We start from the raw sequence: 18,103 nt of genomic DNA, 5'->3' as shown, positions 1-18,103 counted from the left end.
TTGTTGGCTTGTTACTAGTGCTACTGTAGTGAGAGACCTGGTGGCACCCTCTGAAAGTTTCCAAAGCCCTGGTGCCTATAATAGAGTTATGTGCTCTGTGGCACATCATTACATCAATTGGGAAACACACTGAATAACAAGCAAGAATACTTAGCACTTGAAGTAAGGTACCATCCAGAATATAGAAAAAGCTAATTCACAGTCATAGGAATTTGCATGTTTATATTTTGTTGGAAAAACAAAAAATCATGTCACAAACATAATAACTCCAATGTGTAGTTAGTAAATTTTTTCCATCAATTACAAAATATTTCCAAATTTAGTGTTATGGAGAGAACTTGCCTAGGTTCTAAAAATGCTTCTTCAAATGAATTGCTTTTTATCAGTTGTACCATACATGACTAAAACAATGGAATGGGGTTTTTTTGTCTTTGTTTTTTTGAGTCTATGGCTAAAGTGACATAGAATAAATTGTATTAATCATTGAATTGAATTCCATTAAAATTCGTAGTTCAGTACAGATCAAGCTGTGTAGCAAGCTCTGGATCTTCTGTTAGTTTTAGTCCAAAGTTCAGAATTCCAACCCCAGGCATTTAAAAATTCCCTCTGAATACCTCTCCTACTGGTGCTATTTTAGAGGACTTAAAATTTCATTTCCCCCCTTAACATGTTAATTTAGTTCAGAACAGATGTGTGTGGCATCTGTGCACATATGTTCCCCGCAGAATTCTTGGGAGTGGAGGATAAGTTCTCCATCTTTGAAGAAAATCCCTGATGATGAACATGCTTGAAGTCACTATTTCTGGATCTGAGAAACTATACTTTCCTCCCTCTCTCTAAAACTGTGTGTTTTAAGTGGTGGGCAATTTATTGAGTTGCCTTTTTCTTCCTCCCAGATTTTTCTCCTAGCACATTCCACTTTTCCAGCTGGGGTCAGGCTTGGGACTCCTTCACTTCTGGGCCTGGAGGACAGCCTGGCAGGCCACACCCCAGAGTACGGCCTCCCCACAAAGCCAGTTTGTTGACTGTGGAGAAACCCACCAGAGCAATAAATTTCTTTCATCAGCTCTTGGGAGCTCTGACAAATGTTCTGAGCATTCCCACCAGGCATTCTGATTTCCCAGTGAGGTTTCTATGGCTCTAAAGTCAACATTTTTCAATACTGACCTTGGAGCACTTGGGAAAGAGCTCCAAGAAATAATGTCTGTTTTACATGAAAAAACTTGTCATTTCAGAAATGATTAGAAATGTCCCTTAAGTTTGAGAACTCACTGAAATGTCTCATGACATGGATAGACATAGTCTCCTAGAGAGGAGACCCCACATGGTCAAGGGTTCATGCTGATGGTTGGGGGTAAGTAATGCCCATCATGTCAAAGTCCTCAATGAATTGCTCTTGATGGCTGTCAGAGGACCATGGGAAGGTGGAGATGTGACAAACCTGAGCCCAGTGTGACCTGAAAAGTTGTCTTCCCCGCCCCTGCTCCACAGATTTTGCAATGCATGAATATTTTTCTACTGCCTCCATCTGGGGGTATCAATAAGATTTTTAAAAATTTCCAAAAGTGAGTCTGTTAAAATCTCAGTCTGTAATTCTCTACAACTCTCCTAAACCTCATACTATGTCTACTATTACTCAGTTTGCTTTACTGCAGGTGAGGCAGGACAGAATATGGACATGCCCCAGGGAGGCTGCTCATAAATATTCAGACTGTATTGTCACTAACCACCCCTTGCCTGGCAGTTAATGAACCCACAATGAGCTGACGACAGCTTAACCACCCTACCAATCAGCATGCTACAGCTGGAACTTTGCAGATTATAAAAACTGCTGCACTTGCACACTAGAATGAACAGAAGTGCAGACAACCACTATACAACCTTCCACCTGTGATGCTAGGCCAGAAAGGCCACTGCACGTGACCCAAAACTTTCGAAACTCAGGGACTCATGACAGGAAGCTGATGCAACCTCACATCAGCCTATTAGGCCTTAATTACCCTAGATCCTCCCCATACCTCCCCTTAGGTTAGAGAAACTCCCACATCCCAGAACAACATATAAACCCTCCCCTTATGAATCAATGGGGCATTCCTTCCTCACGGAGATGCCTGAGCACCTTTCTGTGCATAAAAGTCCTATTTTCTGAATGTTCCATCTGTCTGTCCCTCTTCCTTTTCTTTCACTTGGTCCTGTGAATGGTTCTCCTCCACAGTTTGACGAAGAACCTGGAACTACCATCCAGTAACACAAGGCCAAGTAATCTTGGAACTATAGGGGAGGAAAAATAATTTTCTCTCTACTCTTCATGATTCTTAACTGGGATTCCTTGTAACAAAAGACAGATTAACAAGAGAAAAACAAACAAGTTTATTAACATGTATACCTCACGTATAAATGGGAAAAAACTCAGCAAAATGAGGAAGTCTCTAGAGTAGATCTCAAAGAAAGAGTTTAAACCTCAGGCTTAAATACCATCATTTGCTGAAACAAAAAAAAAGGAGGGTGTGGGGAAAGGCCCTCTTAAGACAAGATGACCAGGAAAAACACTGTGAACAAAGATAAGGTTTGTCGTGCAGACTTTAGTTGTCTTCTTCCCCATTGATAAAAATCTCTAGTGATTTAGCCATCCTCTCACAGAGAGGGAGACGCCCTTACAAATGGAGATATAATTTCTCTTACAAAAGGGCAACTTTTCAGAATACTCGTGTGTCTGCGGTTTCTCAAAATACCAGCTTGTAATAATTAGTATTCCAAAGAGACGTATTTTGGGTTGGCATATTCCAGTTTCCTATGGTCATACTTTGAGGTGTGTGTCCTGAACTCTAATAGAACCATGTACAAATCACTGGGTTACAGTTCAACAGTTGTTAATTTCTAAAGATAGCTCAAAATAATTTAAACATAGTTAACATTTTTTATAACTTCTAGAAGTTATTATAAATAGCTAAAAATTATAAATTATGAATAGATAAGAATTGCTGAGCTCACCCTATGCAGTAGGCTTGTACTAAGTACTTTGCATTTTCTTATCCACGTGAAATCTCTCTATGGTAGGTACTATTTACTGTTATTTTGCAGATAAAAACAGATCCAGAGAAGGTTATGTTGGGGCCTAGAAAGTGATATCCCAAAGCGAGGGCCTCAGAAACAGCCTTAAAAGTAAAGTTTTCTTCTGACCTTCTCTGGCCCTCTTGTCTCTCAGCCTCATTCTCCCCTGAGGCAAGCCTCTTCCCCAAGGCAGGTCATACATATACTCTAATCTTCTCCCCTGCCTTTCTGTCTTGGAGCTGGACATAAAGAAATTCTCTGACCTTCTTTGTCATGTAAAGCTATGATATAATATAATTCATTATGCCTTTTCTTCATGTCTGTGTTTATTTGATGATTTTTCAGAGAACCTTCAGGGCGTTGAAGGGGATGTCTTCCCTTGGCCCCTATAGTTACTTAACCAGCTAGTAAGTGGTAAAACTTAATCCTGAACTGGAGCTTATCTAAGACCAAAAAAGTGAGGCTTTAACTACTGTCAACCAAAGTAAATAACCACCTAGTTGAGATATAAACAAAGAGGGTTTATTTGAAAACTTGTTAGGACTGTAGCCTGGAAAACACACAGATTCAAGAGGCTTTGAAAATGTGCTCCCAAGAACAAAGGATTAGTTGGGGCATTTAGAGGAAAAAGACCAGAGCACGCCCAAGGTCCTAAGCAGGAGTCAAGGAAGCCCCCTCTGCCTGGAAGCGTGCAAGAAGCAGAGAACTCCCAGGGTCCTAGGCAGGAGCTGAGGGCAACTTCCCTTACCTGGAAGCAGGCAAGGAGCACACTGAAAAGACCACTTTAACATGGGTCACCACAGCCCCTGCCACAGCCACAGCTGCTGCAAAAGCAGCTTGATGCCACAGCAGTAGCTACAGCCACCATGCAGATGGCCTGCCAGACACTCAGCTGTATTGACACAAGGAGAGTCACCAGTGGAGACCAGACAAAGAAAAAGATGTCTCTCTCTTCAAAGCCTGCTCCAGAGTAATAGAAGCAACTCCTTTATCAGATGACCAGACCTCAATGTAGAGATACTAGAAATATGAAAATCCAAGAAAATGATACCACCAAAAGAACACAGTAATTCTCAAACGCCAGACCCTATAGAGCAAGGAAGGCTTGAAATGACAGAAAACACGAAAAATCTTAAGGAAACTTACTGAGATACAAGAAGATTCAGTTAGACAACATAATGAAATGAAAAAATAATCCAGGGTATGAAGTAGAAAATATACAAAGAGGTTAGTCTTAAAAAAAAACAATGTAGCAGAACTCATGGAACTGAAAGATTCACTCCAAGAAATAAAGAACACAACTGAGCACTTAAGCAGCAGGCTAGAACAAGCAGAAGAAAGAATTTCTGATCTTGAAGATCATCTTTAAGAAATGACCCAGGCAGACAAAAAGAAAAAAAAAAAAAAAAAAGAAAGAAAGAAAAAAGAATTTTTTAAAATGAGGAAAATCTAAAAGATCTAGCAGACAACCTTAAGCACACAAACATTTGAATCATGGGTGTTCCAGAAGGGGAGGAGAAAAGAAAATGCATGGAAAACCTATTCAATGAAATAATAACAGAAAAATTCCCAGGTATAGGGAGTGACATGGACCATCAGATCCAGGAGGCTCAAAGATCCCCAAACAGATTCAACCCAAAAAGATCCTCTCCAAGACACATTAGAGTCAAATTGGCAAAGCTCAAAGACAAAGAGAGAACCTTAAATGAAGCAAGAGAAAAGTGTCAAGTCACCTATAAGGGAGCTTCTATCGGGCTAACAGCAGACTTCTCAACAGAAACTCTACAGGCCAGAAGAAAATGGCATGACATATTCAAAACACTAAAAGAAAAAATCTGTGAGCCAGAATGCTGTACCCAGGAAGGCTATCCTTAAGAAATGAGGGAAACATTGTGTATTTTTCAGACAAACAAAAACTGTGAGAGTTCACCATCACATGACCAGCCCTACAAGAAATCTGCAAGGAATCCTGAATCTGGAGTCCAAAAAATGATAATCACTACCACAAGAACACAAGAAAGAACAAAACCCACAGGATGACCAAAAATGCAAACAAGAAAGAAAAAGAAACTAAATCTCACCATCACAAAAAAACATTATGACAATGTAACAATGCCCCTGCTTTATTTCTGATTTTAGTAATTTCAGTCTTTTCTCTTTTTTTCTTGGTCAATCTAGATAAAGGTTTGTAAATTTTGTTGATCTTTTTAAAGAATCAACTTCTGGTTTTGCATTCCCTATTTCATATATTTCTGTTGTAATCTTTGTTATTTCCTACTTATATTGGCTTTTGGTTTTGTTTGCTCTTCTTTTTCTATTTTCTTAAGGTAGAAGTTTACATTGCTGATTTGAGATTTTTCTTATTTTTAATATAGGTATCTACAAGTATAAGTTTTCCTCTAAGCATTGCATGAACCCTTGTAGTGCTAGAGCTGGTCCTGGAGCTCACAGACCCCACAAACCCGTTCACAGACTGGATCACAAACCCTTCACATGCCAGGCTGGGTCACCAGACCCCTCACGTGCAGGTCTATGAGCTAGGTAATTGGCAAAAAGGTCCTTGGAGCTGTAGGTTCGAGAGCATGGCTGTGCATGGCAGACACCCGAGGCAGACTCCAGCCAAGTTGCGGTGCCATGTATGACTCTACCCACACACAACTTGCTTACAAAGAATGCACCACACCATCCCCACCCTGACCTAAGGCAAGGGGGCCTGATTAAATTACTCTATTTTCCCAACAGCCCTGCATCCTATAAATTTTGATATGTTGTGCTTTGATTTTCATCTTAAAGTACTCTCTAATTTCCTTCTGATTTTTCTTTTTACTCATTGTTTATTTATCAGAGTGTTGTTTAATGTGTGAATTTTCTAAACTTCCTTCTGTTATTGTGGTCATAGAACATATTTTCTATGATGTTAGTCTTTTTAAATGTATTAAGACTTGTTCTGTGGTCAAAAATAAATAAATAAATGAAAATTAAACAAAAAGGAAAAAGACCACAAAAATGAGGGGGTGCTTACAAAACTTGTGATTGGCACTGCCCTATGTCAAACAGTCTTGTCCATAAGGGATTGGCTGTAAGTTTTTTGAGGTGGGCTTTAGTGAGGGACCTTCCATTCCCTGAAGTAATGAAAAGTAGCAAACAGCAGTTTCATAGGCATTTGTTCTTCCAGGAGATCGTGACCCTTGTGATGCTGCTAAGTGCAAAGTTCCAGAATGTTCTCCTTTAAGACATGACTGAAGCTTAAGCTGCAATTGCCTTTTGGCTCTGTTTTAGGTGACTTGACCAAACCGAAATCATTTTCCCATGTCACTACCATGCTATTTCCCCCCCTCACCATCCTTATCTGTTTTACTTTTGCTTTCCAGTCAAAATATGAGCTGATTTCCTTGGCATTTGGGAAATCTTTCTCTTGGACTCCAAGTTCATTTCTTTCTCTGGGTTTCAAGCTATTGTTAGGAGAAATATAATTAAAAACAAAACCTTCTCCCAACCTAGAAAACCTTTCCTCAAAGGTAGAAGAGAAAGAGAACAAATTTATTATGAAAAAGTGTAAGCCAGAAGGTGATAGCATCACAAGCAACCCACTAAAGGACTGCAAAGACAGAAAGAAATCTCACTCTTTTATATAGCCAAGCGGAGGCCACATTAGGGAAGTTTTGCAATTCTCAGGCAGGTGACAAGTTAGGCCCATCTCCTTTCAGGACCCTGGGGAGATGAGGCCTTATTTTCCTTGATGTTTATATTTCAGAGATGGCTCCCAGGTCCTTGAGGATACATTTCTGAAGGGACTTATTTCTCAAGAGCTTATTTAGCCATTAAAAAGATTTATATACATTTGAAAAGGATAAAGAAATTCTGAGAGAAAAGGCAGAAGAGGGATATTACCTACCCTTATTTTTGGCAGAGAGAACTAAGCCTCTTATTTTAAATTTGTATTTGCCTCATACATTATCTAAGGCCTAACTCTGCAGGATTATACTGAGCTTGACCCACCCTTCTCCATACATCTAGCTTTTGGGGTCAGTTCCTTTTCACTACTCTTGCTCCAACAATTTCCTAAGAAGTCCTCTTTGCAAGACCTCACCTAGGATTTTACTTCTCTGGTCTGGAGTCTTCTCAACTCTCCCTAAAGCAGCTACCCATCTCAGACACAAGTCTCTGAGCCTATTTCCTTTTCTTGGGAACAACATTAGAATAATCATTAGCTTCTCTCCAACTGAGTTTATGTTTTACTTACTCTGGATGCTAGACTGGGATAACTTCCAAATACACAAACTGTAGAGGACCCTGCCCCTGGCATTTAGTAACTTAGATTATAACTTTCTGGAAGATGTCAGCCTCTAGGAAGCATTAAGAAAAAGATAAAGGTGGTCTGTCAGACATAGATCTATCTTCCAGTTAAATGACCAGAAAAAACAATTTAACTGCCTGAGCTTGATAAATCAAGTCTGAGTGAAATCTTAGGCTTACCATAAATTGCATTGTCCAACATTGGAGTCATCTCCTGAGGGTGCCTCAACTTCAATTTTCCCTTTGGCAATTCTTTTCCTCCAGAAAAAATGACCCCAAACATTGCATTTTATAAACCGTTATGATATTAACCAGATTTACACCTATTAGCAAATTTATGTCAGCATTCCTGATTGCCAACATGTCTCTGCTCTTCAAATTTTCATTTGAATTGATTTTAATATCTTACTGGTTTCCTCATTAATTAATGAGTTAAAGTCATTGACACATGTTTATTTTACATTTGTTTGAGAGTGAGTGTTGTTTCTAACTTTTTGAAGAATTATATTTTAGCATTAGGTTCTTGCATTTGGGGTCTTATGTGGGTGGTTCCTATTAAGGGAGGGTGCCAAGCTCAGCAGGAGCCAAATCCAAAACTATGAGGCAGCCTGAACTGACCTGTCTTAAATGCTCCTGCTATGGTTTGAATGTTTTGTCTCCTCCAAAACTTATGTGTTGAAAACTTAATTGCCGGTGCAAGAGCATTGGGAGGTGGGTCCTAATGGGAAGTGTTTAGGTTATGAAGTCTCTGCCCTTATGAATGGATTAATACTGTTATAAAAGGGCAAGTTCAGCTCCCCATGTTCTCTCTCTTTGCCCTTCTGCTGTGTGATGATGCAGCAAAAAGGCCCTCACCAGATGCTGGTACCTTGATATTGGACTTTCCAGCCTCAAGAACTGTGAGCCAATAAAATTCTATTCATTATAAATTACTTAGCCTGTGGTGTGTATATAGTAGTGCAAAATGGACTAAGACAGCTCCCATTCATTTACTCATTCACTAAATAATCATTGAGCATTTACTATTGCAGAACAATATTTTAGACACTGAAAATACAGTAATGACAAAGATAAAAGGTAACTTTTACTCTTTCCTTAGGTAACTTAAACAATGAATCAGTAACCTAATAGAAAAAGTAAGTAAATTTCAAAAAAAAGTGATAAGTGCAATGAAGAAGATAAAACAAAGGTGGGAGGAGTTGCTGTAGACTGGGTGGTCCAGGAAGCCCTTGTGAAGAAGTGGCATGGAATGCCAAGAAGGAGTGACTGTGGGAAGGCCTGGGGAAAAGTGTTCCGGGCAGAGGGGGCAGCAAGGGCAAAGGTCTCAAGGTGAAAACAAGCCTGGCTGGTTTGAAGACGTCAGGGGCCCGATCATGCTGAATCTTGCAGGCTGTGGGGAGGAATCTGGACTTTACTGAAAGTGTGATGTGAAACCATCAGAGACTTTCAAACAGGGGAGCAGCATGATGTGAGTTATCCTCTACAGGGACCACTCAGGCTGCAGAGTGTTCTGAAGTCAGACAGATGCGGGGCTTTGAGAAAGCTATTCCATCTCTCGTAGCCACAGAGTCTTTATCTGTGCAGTGAGTAAAATGCACTCTGCAGTGCAAGAGAGCTGTGAAGATGAAGTGAGGCTGGAAACTTGCACACCTCCCCTCTGCTGACTTAAATCACTGCTCACTTAGAGTGTGTCTGCACAGAGACAGGTGGGGCTGACTTAGTTACTGGAAGCACCCAGATGGCATCTTCTTGTTCTCATGGATAAGCACCTGCACAGTCCTCATCTATCGTGAATGCCAATAGAAACACAAAGACAGAGATGTGTGCCTCTAACAGAAAGGTTTTGGGTTGAGCAAGCGAGGAGCAAGTTTGTCTCATAACCCAAACCAAGCTCCCTGAGTAGGTGGGGTTACAGCTTTTAAGGGTCCAGCTATAGGAACTTATACATATTTAATAAGGGCTGAGTTTTTTCTGTGCCTATTCAAGAGGGGATGAATGCGCATGAGCACTGTGGCATCACGTATTTCACATGTGTCCCATGTTCTCTTGGGGGTGGACATTTAAAGATAAAATGAAGAGGGGAGGGCTTGTATCATTAGAAGGTGAGGTTGTGGGTTTAGCCCAGGTTAGTGCACAAACTCCCCAATCTGGGCAGAACTGGTTTGGAGCCTATAGCTGTTCTGCTGGAGGTTGTTATCACAAGTCGCTTTCTCACCCATCAGCATTGTTGAGGAAAGGGGAGGAAAGAAGAAAGACTTATAGGGAAAGAAAGGAGTTGGGGAGTTCTTGTCCTGATTGATCCTTGTGTCATCTCTGGTTGGGGACAGGGGTACAAATGAGAATAAGATTGTAAACACATTCTCTATGAGCCTGAGAAAGTCTGCAAGTCTAGATTGAGGAAGAAACAGTTCAACAAGATTTTTGTTTTGTTTTGTCTTGTTTTAGGAATAGACAAATGCAAAAATAATTCTGTTATTCTTGTGAAAGCTAGAAAAAAGAAAAAGGAAGGAAGGAACGAACAAAGGAAGGAACAAAGGAAGGAAGAAAATGCTCTATACTGCAGATAAGTTTGGGTTGAAGAAATTATCTCACAGATAGATTTTTTGATCTTCTTTTTCGAAGAAGTAAGGTCTTTCTGTCCCTTTTGCTTGAGGCAGTTCTTCAGGCTTAATTATAGGAAAGGGAAACCTGGCCTAGAAAACCTCTGGGAAGAGAGAAGAAAAGAAAGAAGCTTTGGTTTCCCACATTGTCTAAAGGTTCCCCTTGCTCTTTAATGGTGGGATTCAATTGAAGTGTCTTTCACCTAGCAGAGCACCTGGTATAGCAACAACTCTATGAAGCTGCTATTAGCTCCCCCATTGTGCAGATGTTGAAACTGAGACCCAGTGAGCTCAAGTAACTTAAGCAGAGTTGGTAAATAATGCAGCTAGTACTAAAAGCAACTTCTATCTGACTCCAAGTGCCATGCTTGTAAGCCACGTGGTTGGTATGTATTAGCATTATCATATGGTTTGACCCATGCCAAGTAACTATTTTTGAACTCAAAATATTTGAATTTAGAATATTTTTAAATGAAACATAGATTCTGCTATTATTCCCTAGCCTGTGTAAATTTTTTACCTGCTTAGATAGGAAAGAACACCTGTAGATTTCAGTTATTTTAGATTTAGGATCTGTAATCTTTGGTTCTTCTAGAGAATAAATATTCCTGACACATTTTTTAAAAACAATCAGATTTCTTTAATTTCTTATTAACAATACAACATTTTGTTGAAATTAGGCAAGATAATTGATTTGCTTTGTATAGAATAAATTCATTAGAATGTTTAAAGCAAATATATTTCAGATTCATTTTTGTTGATTAAGAGAACCAGCCAAAGTCAGGCAGTAGGGAAGCTGCGTGTGTCCAGGGAGTGTTTTCTATTTGGAATAGTGCCAGATATCAACAGTCAGGAAGGCCTGCCTTGGCTTTTTGCCTCATATTAGCTCAAGTCAAGTTTTGTATTATATTGGGTCTGACAGCCATTTTTCTGCCATGTGATTATTTCTGCAATCTCAGGAAAGTCTGTTTTCCTACCCCTGAACTGACAGAGTGAGACATGGAGCATTAGGACTGAGAGAAAGTGTGTGTGTGTGTGTGTGTGTGTGTGTGTGTGTGTGTGTGTGTGTGTGTGTGTGTGTGTGTGTGTGTGTGTAAAAGAGAGAGAGAGACAAAGAGAGACAGACAGAGAGAGAAAGAGACTGTGTTTTAAGGGTAGGGAGAACATGCATACTTTAATTTTTGGAGACACAAAGCACTAATTCATCATCACATAAATTCTGGTCTGTGGCAGCCCTTTGTGCTATTTAGCCCATTAGTAAGAGTTTTGCTTTTGTTTGTTCCAATTCTAGCCATTTTTATAAATGACTAAAGCAATCAGCTCCTTGGTTTGTTTCTCTTCCTGAGGTACATGTAAGAGAGAGTAGAATGAAATGGAGAATGTTTTTGAGAATAACATGGGGATCTCTGACCTCCCTCCTCATCTTTTAATAGAGGAATTTGAAAGCAGACTTTTTCTGGCTAGTTCTTGCATATTTGCCAACAGAAGTGAGAAGCTAACAGTGGTGGGTAGGACAGTGAGCTGCCAAGGCTGTCCTCCCCCAAAAGCTATGTCATCATATCTCAGACTCGTTCCTTAGCACTGAGTTTTATTCTCTAGGACTCACTGGTTGTACATAAACAAAACTCACTTGTTATGGGCCCAATGTTCTGTCTCTCCAAAGTTCATGTGTTGAAAGCCTAATCCCCAGTGTATTTGGAGGAGGGGCCTTTAGGAGGTAGTTAGGGCTAGTTTAGGTCATGAAGGTGGAGCCCCCATGATGGAACAAGTGCTCTTATAAGGAGATAAAGGGACCAGAGCCTTCTCTCTTTGCCATATGAGGATACAGATGTCTACCGGCAAGATAGAAGGCACTCGCCAGAACCCAACCATGCCAGTACCCTGATCTGAGACTTCCCAACCTCCAGAACTATGAGGAATATACTTCTGTTGTTTAAGCCACCCAACCTATGGCACTTTTGTTACAGCAGCCTAAACTGACTAAGACACCACTCAAACCAGCTTAAACAAAGGGCTTATAGAGAAAGAAAAATAGGGTCTTCAATCCTCTTGAATTCTTAGTTGGAAGGGACTCTGGCAACAAAAGACAGATTAAAAAGAGAAAAGCAGAAACTCATTAACATGTGTGTTTTGTGTATGTATGGGAGATACCCAGAGAATGCTTGTATAGCATCTTCAACAAAGAACCATACATTTTTAGAGAAGTGACAAGACAAACGAAAAGAACTTTGAATTTCCAGGGGCAGCAAATTGTGGGAAAGCAAATAGATAGCAGATAAAGGCTAGTTAGTAAAACTTGCTAGTGTAGATCCCTTTGGTGCTATCTTCAGGCTGATTAGGATCCAGAATTGTCTTCAGTGGTTAATGTGTGTTCTCCCTGTATTTTAGTCCATTTTGTGTTGCTATAACAGAATTACCTGAGACTGGGTAATATGTAAAGAACAGAGGTTTATTTGGCTTACGTTTCTGGGACAGCTGCATCTGGCACAGGCCTCAGGCTGCTTCTACTCATGGCAGAAAGTGGCAGGCAGATGCTGGGTATGGTGGGTATGAGCAGATCACATGGCGAGAGGAAGCAAGAGAGAGAGAGAGAGAGGAGGAGGTGCCAGGGTCCTTTAAACGACAAGCTCTCGCGGGAACTAATAGAGCGAGAACTCACTCATTAATCCCCTCTCCCCCAGGGAGAGCATTAATCCATTCATGAGGGATCCGCCCCCATGACTCAATCACTTTCCAACACTGCCACATTGGGGATCAAAATTCCACATGAGTTTTGGAGGGGACAACACACCCAAACTCCATCACCCTGGTAGAAGGGGAGGGAGTAGGATACCTTTTATCTTTGTAAATCTATTTCCCGCTTTAAGGCAAATAGAGAGAGGGCAGAGAGCTTTCCTGCATCTGCTTCTTCTTAATTGCTTTCAGCTAAGAAATCATTTACATTTTGGGGTGGCATATTCTGGTCTCCCACAGGCTTAAAGGAATCTATTAAAAGGACAAAGAGGTAGTCAGAATACCACAGGGCAGAGATGTAGCTAAGCCAGGAGCAGATTGGTATCACAGCCTGAAACACAGACTAGAGTTATCTCTTTGTGCCTGCTTCATTCTTTGTGCCTGTTTCATTCTTCTTTGTCTTTCTGCAGACTAACTTCCTCTGCTTTTCTGGTTTACCTTAGGGAAAACTAGTCTTCCAATAGCTTTTGAGTTTAAATATTACAGTTGTGATTCTCCAGGGAGATCTCTCTCTCTCTGTTTGTCTCTCTCTCTCTCTCTCTCTCACCAATTCCAAATTCCTAGAGAAGAGACTCTGGTTTCCCAATCTGGGTCAATTGCCCACCCCAGACCAATCAATCGTGGACATGAAATTCATACTGCATGACAAGGCTGTATATAGCTTGACAGTTATAACCATGTGGGTAAGAGAGGGTACGAGGAGCAGTCACCAGAAAAGATAGAATCATTGTAAACTGGAGAGACCACTCAATAGTTGTCAACCATACACATGCTGGTTTGAGATGGAATATTTAACTGTGAATGACACCATAGGACTTTTCATACAGAGCCATGGAAGAAAATGGCTGTGCAGCAGTTGGTCTGATCAGACAGGCTGACTATCATAACTGAGGTCACATTTCTCATGAGTGTGATAAATTCTGTCTGTTTCCTGTAACTTTAATAATAGCTTCATTTTATTTCATGAAAAAGTTATTCACTGCAGCTTTAAGGAGGCAAATGAAGCAGCAATAGCTTTCAATGCTGACACTGAGAAAGAAAAACAATTCTGAAAAAGGGGTATGGGATTTCCCTATTTAATTCGATGACCCAGAGGCCTCCAATATTAAGGTGCGCATTGAATAAAATCTGTGTCCTCCATGGTCAACTTTGGAAGATTCTCTTCCAAAGGCCAAGGGGCTGGACCTCATGAATCTGACTTTTGTCTTCTAAAAATCATTTTTCTCTTGAAGATCTTCTACTATTTTCCACTATTACTACCATTCTGTTTGGGGCATGTGGGATCTGCTTGATTTTTAATACTTCTGCTCAAGAGTGAACACATGATTTGCCACACATCCCAAAACTCAGTGGTGATAAGGCTGGAACATTCAAATAAGACTGTGCTAAATGTCAAGAGACACATGAAAATACAGCTTACAAAATATAGTCACCCTGCACGAACATTTTTAAGAGTGTGCTTTTCATTTATTTCAATTTGTTCCTATTTCACTTTTCCATCCTTGCTTTTCACAGTACTGAAGAGTGTGATAAGAATATGCAGAAAAGCACAGTGAGCTCCCTCTGCACTCCAGTGTCACTAGGCAGTGGGGGACAAAACTTGTCACCAGAGAATGGCAGGGTAAAGTATCCCTACTTCACCCACTGCTTTCTGTCATCTTTTTTGTTTTTTTTAAAATATTTTCTGCAAAGTTCACTTTTGTCATTGTACTTATTTTCTATGGCTGCTGTAACAAATTACCACAAACTGAATGGCTTAAAACAGCACAGATTTATTATCTCACAGTTCTGAAGGTCAGAGTCTGACATGGATTTCACTGGGCTAAAGTCAAAGTGTGGACAGGACTGCATTCCCTCTGGAGGCTCTAGGGGAGAATATGTTTCTTTGCCTTTCCGAGCTTCTAAAGACCACTCACATTCCTTGGTTTATGGTCCCGTTCCTCCATCTTCAAAGCCAGCGATGTTATATCTCTCTAATCCTTCTGTGGTCACGTCTCCATCTGGCCACAGCTGGAGAAGGTTCCCAGATTTTGCCAACCTGTGTGATTGAGCCTGACTGGATAATCCAGGATCAACATCTCATCTCAGGGTCCTTAGTCCCATCCACAAGGTCCTTTTTGTTAAGTAAGGTAATATATTCACAGGTTCTGGGGATTAGGGCATAGGCATTTTTGGAGGGTCATTATTCTGCCTACTGTGGTCAGTCATGCAAACCACTTCTGAGTGGAAGAAAAAACATCTCTCTGAAACACAAAATAACTGCAACCTCTTCTACCTTCTGGGAAAGTGATGCAATTCTGTTCAAGAGTAGATTTTTTTTTTTTTTTTTCTTTTTTTTACATTTCTTGGAAAACACAATGATGTCCTTAATTCATATTTTTGGCTATGAAAGGCGAGGCTTTCCTGGGCTTGGGTAAGATGTGAAAGGCTCAGAAGAAGAAGAAAATAGTTCCAAATAATAAAGTAACAGGGACATTGGGAAACTAACTGCACAGATGTATATACCTCCAGTGTGTATCATGATCCCCAGCAACTCATGTGCACATTGAAACTAAATAACCCATAATTTAGACTCTCTAATGTGACCAGAATTCTACATACCCTCATTTGCCGTGGTTTTTTATGGGAGTGTTGCACTTCATCTTCTCACTTTACACTGCCCACATGCACCCCTATGTTGAGAAGGGCAGGGAGAGTGTCCTTTGCCTTAGCTTAGGGTTTACAGAGACTCTTCCCTGATCCCTGTCCCAGGGGGAAATCCCCCACCCACGTGGCCTTGTGGGCTTTGGTGTAGTAAAATACCAAACACACACATGTACACTATCGGGGTTGTGGGAAAGGATTTCAGTGTATAAGCTACTTCTTTGTAGCTCATTTTTTTGTTTTATGAAATGGGAAATGTTTTCTCTGCTCATTCCTGTGATCCTACATTTTTATCCCTGCTTGGAATGTCCTCCTTACTTCCAACCATCTGCCTGAATTCAGTCATCTTTTCAAGACCTGGTGCAGACAGGGGCCAGTCCCTCTATAGCCTTCTCTGATTATCCAACAGCAAGTGAAAAGCTCCCTACATTGAACCATGATTCCTCTTAGAATATCAAGTCTCACTCAGCCATCAAAGGTTTTCCCTGGTTTCTTCCTTTCTTCCCTTTTAAGGAGAGATGTTTAGGGGGTCTCTGAGTGCCCAAACTGTGCCTTATACATCCAAGTGTTCTCAATGCCTGGCCCATGGCAAGTATCCAATAAATGTTGGGTGTGGTAGACAACTCGTATTTTTTCTTCCCAGAAATTTTCCCTTTGTCTAGAAATAGCCCTTTCCCTTTCTTTTGGTAATTGGTTCATTCATCCACTCATCCCTCTATCCCCTCAGTATTTATTGGGTACTTAGAGCCTAGCACAGCTCTGGGTGCCTGGAATCCACCGAAGAACAAAACATGCAAAGAATTCCTGCTGTCATGGAGAGGGGACAAAGGCAATAAGCCTAAGTAGGTAAATTACATTATAGAATGTAACATGTGCACGGAGAAGAGCATATTACAAAGCAGCACAAGGAGAGCTGGGAGTGTCAAGGGAGGGAAATAGGCTGCGATTTTAAACAGGATGGTCAGGGTAGGCCTTGCTGTGAAAGTGACATTTGAGAAGACTTGAGTGAGATGAGGAAGAGAGAGTTCTGTGGCTGTCTCAGGGAAGGATGTTCCTGGCACAGAGAACAGCTTATGTAAGTAAGAATAAGCTCAGCGTATTTAAGGTGGAGCAGAGTGAGCAAGCAAGAGATGAGGTCAGGGAGCAACTAGGGGACAAAGGTCACACAGGACTTTGAAGGCCATCATACAGATTTTCACTAGCTCCTGTCCAGTCATGTGGCTCCCCACAGCCACTATAGGACCCAATCTGGCCCAAGTGGAGTTCTTCCATGAAATTTTAAACCTGAAAATGAGGGAAAAGAGTCAGGGTCTGTTCCAGATATTGCAGATGGGCTCTCTCAACTCCATTTCATTCTCCTGCAGCATGACTACATGTTAGAGGAAGGAAAATTAAAGAACAGATCTTAGCTTGAGCTGCTATAACAAATACCACAGACTGGGTGGCTTAAACAACAGACGGTTATTTCTCACAGTTCTGGAGGCCAGAAGTCTGAGATCAGGGTGCTAGCATGGTTGGGTTATGGCGAGGGTCAAGATTGCAAACTGCTGACTTCTTGTGTCCTCACATGGTAGAAAGAGAGCAAGAGAGCTCTCGGGCCTCTTCTCGTAAAGGCACTAATCTCATTTGTGAGGGTTCCACCCCCATGAGCTAATCATCTCCCAAAGGCCCTGTCTCCTAATACCATCACATTGGGGATTAGATCTCACTATATGAATTGGGGGGGGGGAACGCAGACATTCAGACCATAATAGAACACATTACCCAGACTCCTTTATAGCTCGGTTTTTCATGTGGCTTAAGTGATACCAGTTAAGCCCCCAAGAGATTTGGAAAGTGGAAGTTCACATTGTGCGGCTGTTTCTGGGTAAGCATGGTATGCAGACTTTTGTTTTTTCTGTGACAGTTGTAGCTGAGGTCCCAGTAGCTGGTTCCCAGCTTTGTGGGTATCATGAAGCAGAACATGGGACATCCATTTCATTTGTACCAAGAGCAGCAGAAGCCGTGGGCAGCTTTCTAACTGTGGAAGAAAACTCTGCAGTATTGTCCGGGAAGTTGGTCCAGTAAGCTCAGCCTAGTACCTGCGTCTCCAGCCCCTCCAGTGATTTTGTAAAACCCTATTTCTAGGAGTGATGGAGGGAGTAGGGATCACATGGAAAAACATGACCACCAGGTGGATGTTTTTACTTGAACCTGCAAGAGAGGTTTCTGTTATCTGCAACTGATACGGACCTTTTCTGGTAGGAGCTTCAACATGAAGTATGGGGGCTTTCAAATGGTATGTTCCCTGTTTTGTGGTAGTGCTCATTTGCAGGGATAGAGACTAAGGTCAACACAGACTGAAGCATAGATAGAGACAGAGGCAGAGAGTTAAAGTAAGACCTAGTTTGGAATCCCGCTATCCATGAGGCCCTGTAACACACATTACTCTTTCATAATATGGTCATCCAACCTACCATTGATTTTGAGATACCCCAAAATCTTTACTGTGAATTCCACCTTTTGCTTAAACTCACTCAAGATGAATGTGTCACTAGCGAATCAAAAGTTGAGTTGAATTGGGGTGAAGAGTACCCTGGAGATGTTATTACCAGGTTTCAACTTTTAAATAATTAGTCTATTAAGTATGTGTCTCTCTCTCCCCTCTCCAGTTTATGGCTACTCATTTTGATCATGCAGAGTTTGGGGTAAGAGGGTCAAACTTAAGGCTAGGAGGTTATGTCTGCTCTGACTCATAGCCAAGTCTGCATCCTAACAAACCTTTCACTGATGGAAAATCA

Source organism: Cynocephalus volans, chromosome 16 (genome assembly GCF_027409185.1).
Source record: "Cynocephalus volans isolate mCynVol1 chromosome 16, mCynVol1.pri, whole genome shotgun sequence".
In the NCBI taxonomy this organism is placed as follows: domain Eukaryota; kingdom Metazoa; phylum Chordata; class Mammalia; order Dermoptera; family Cynocephalidae; genus Cynocephalus; species Cynocephalus volans.
Note: the sequence above shows the minus strand (reverse complement) of the source record.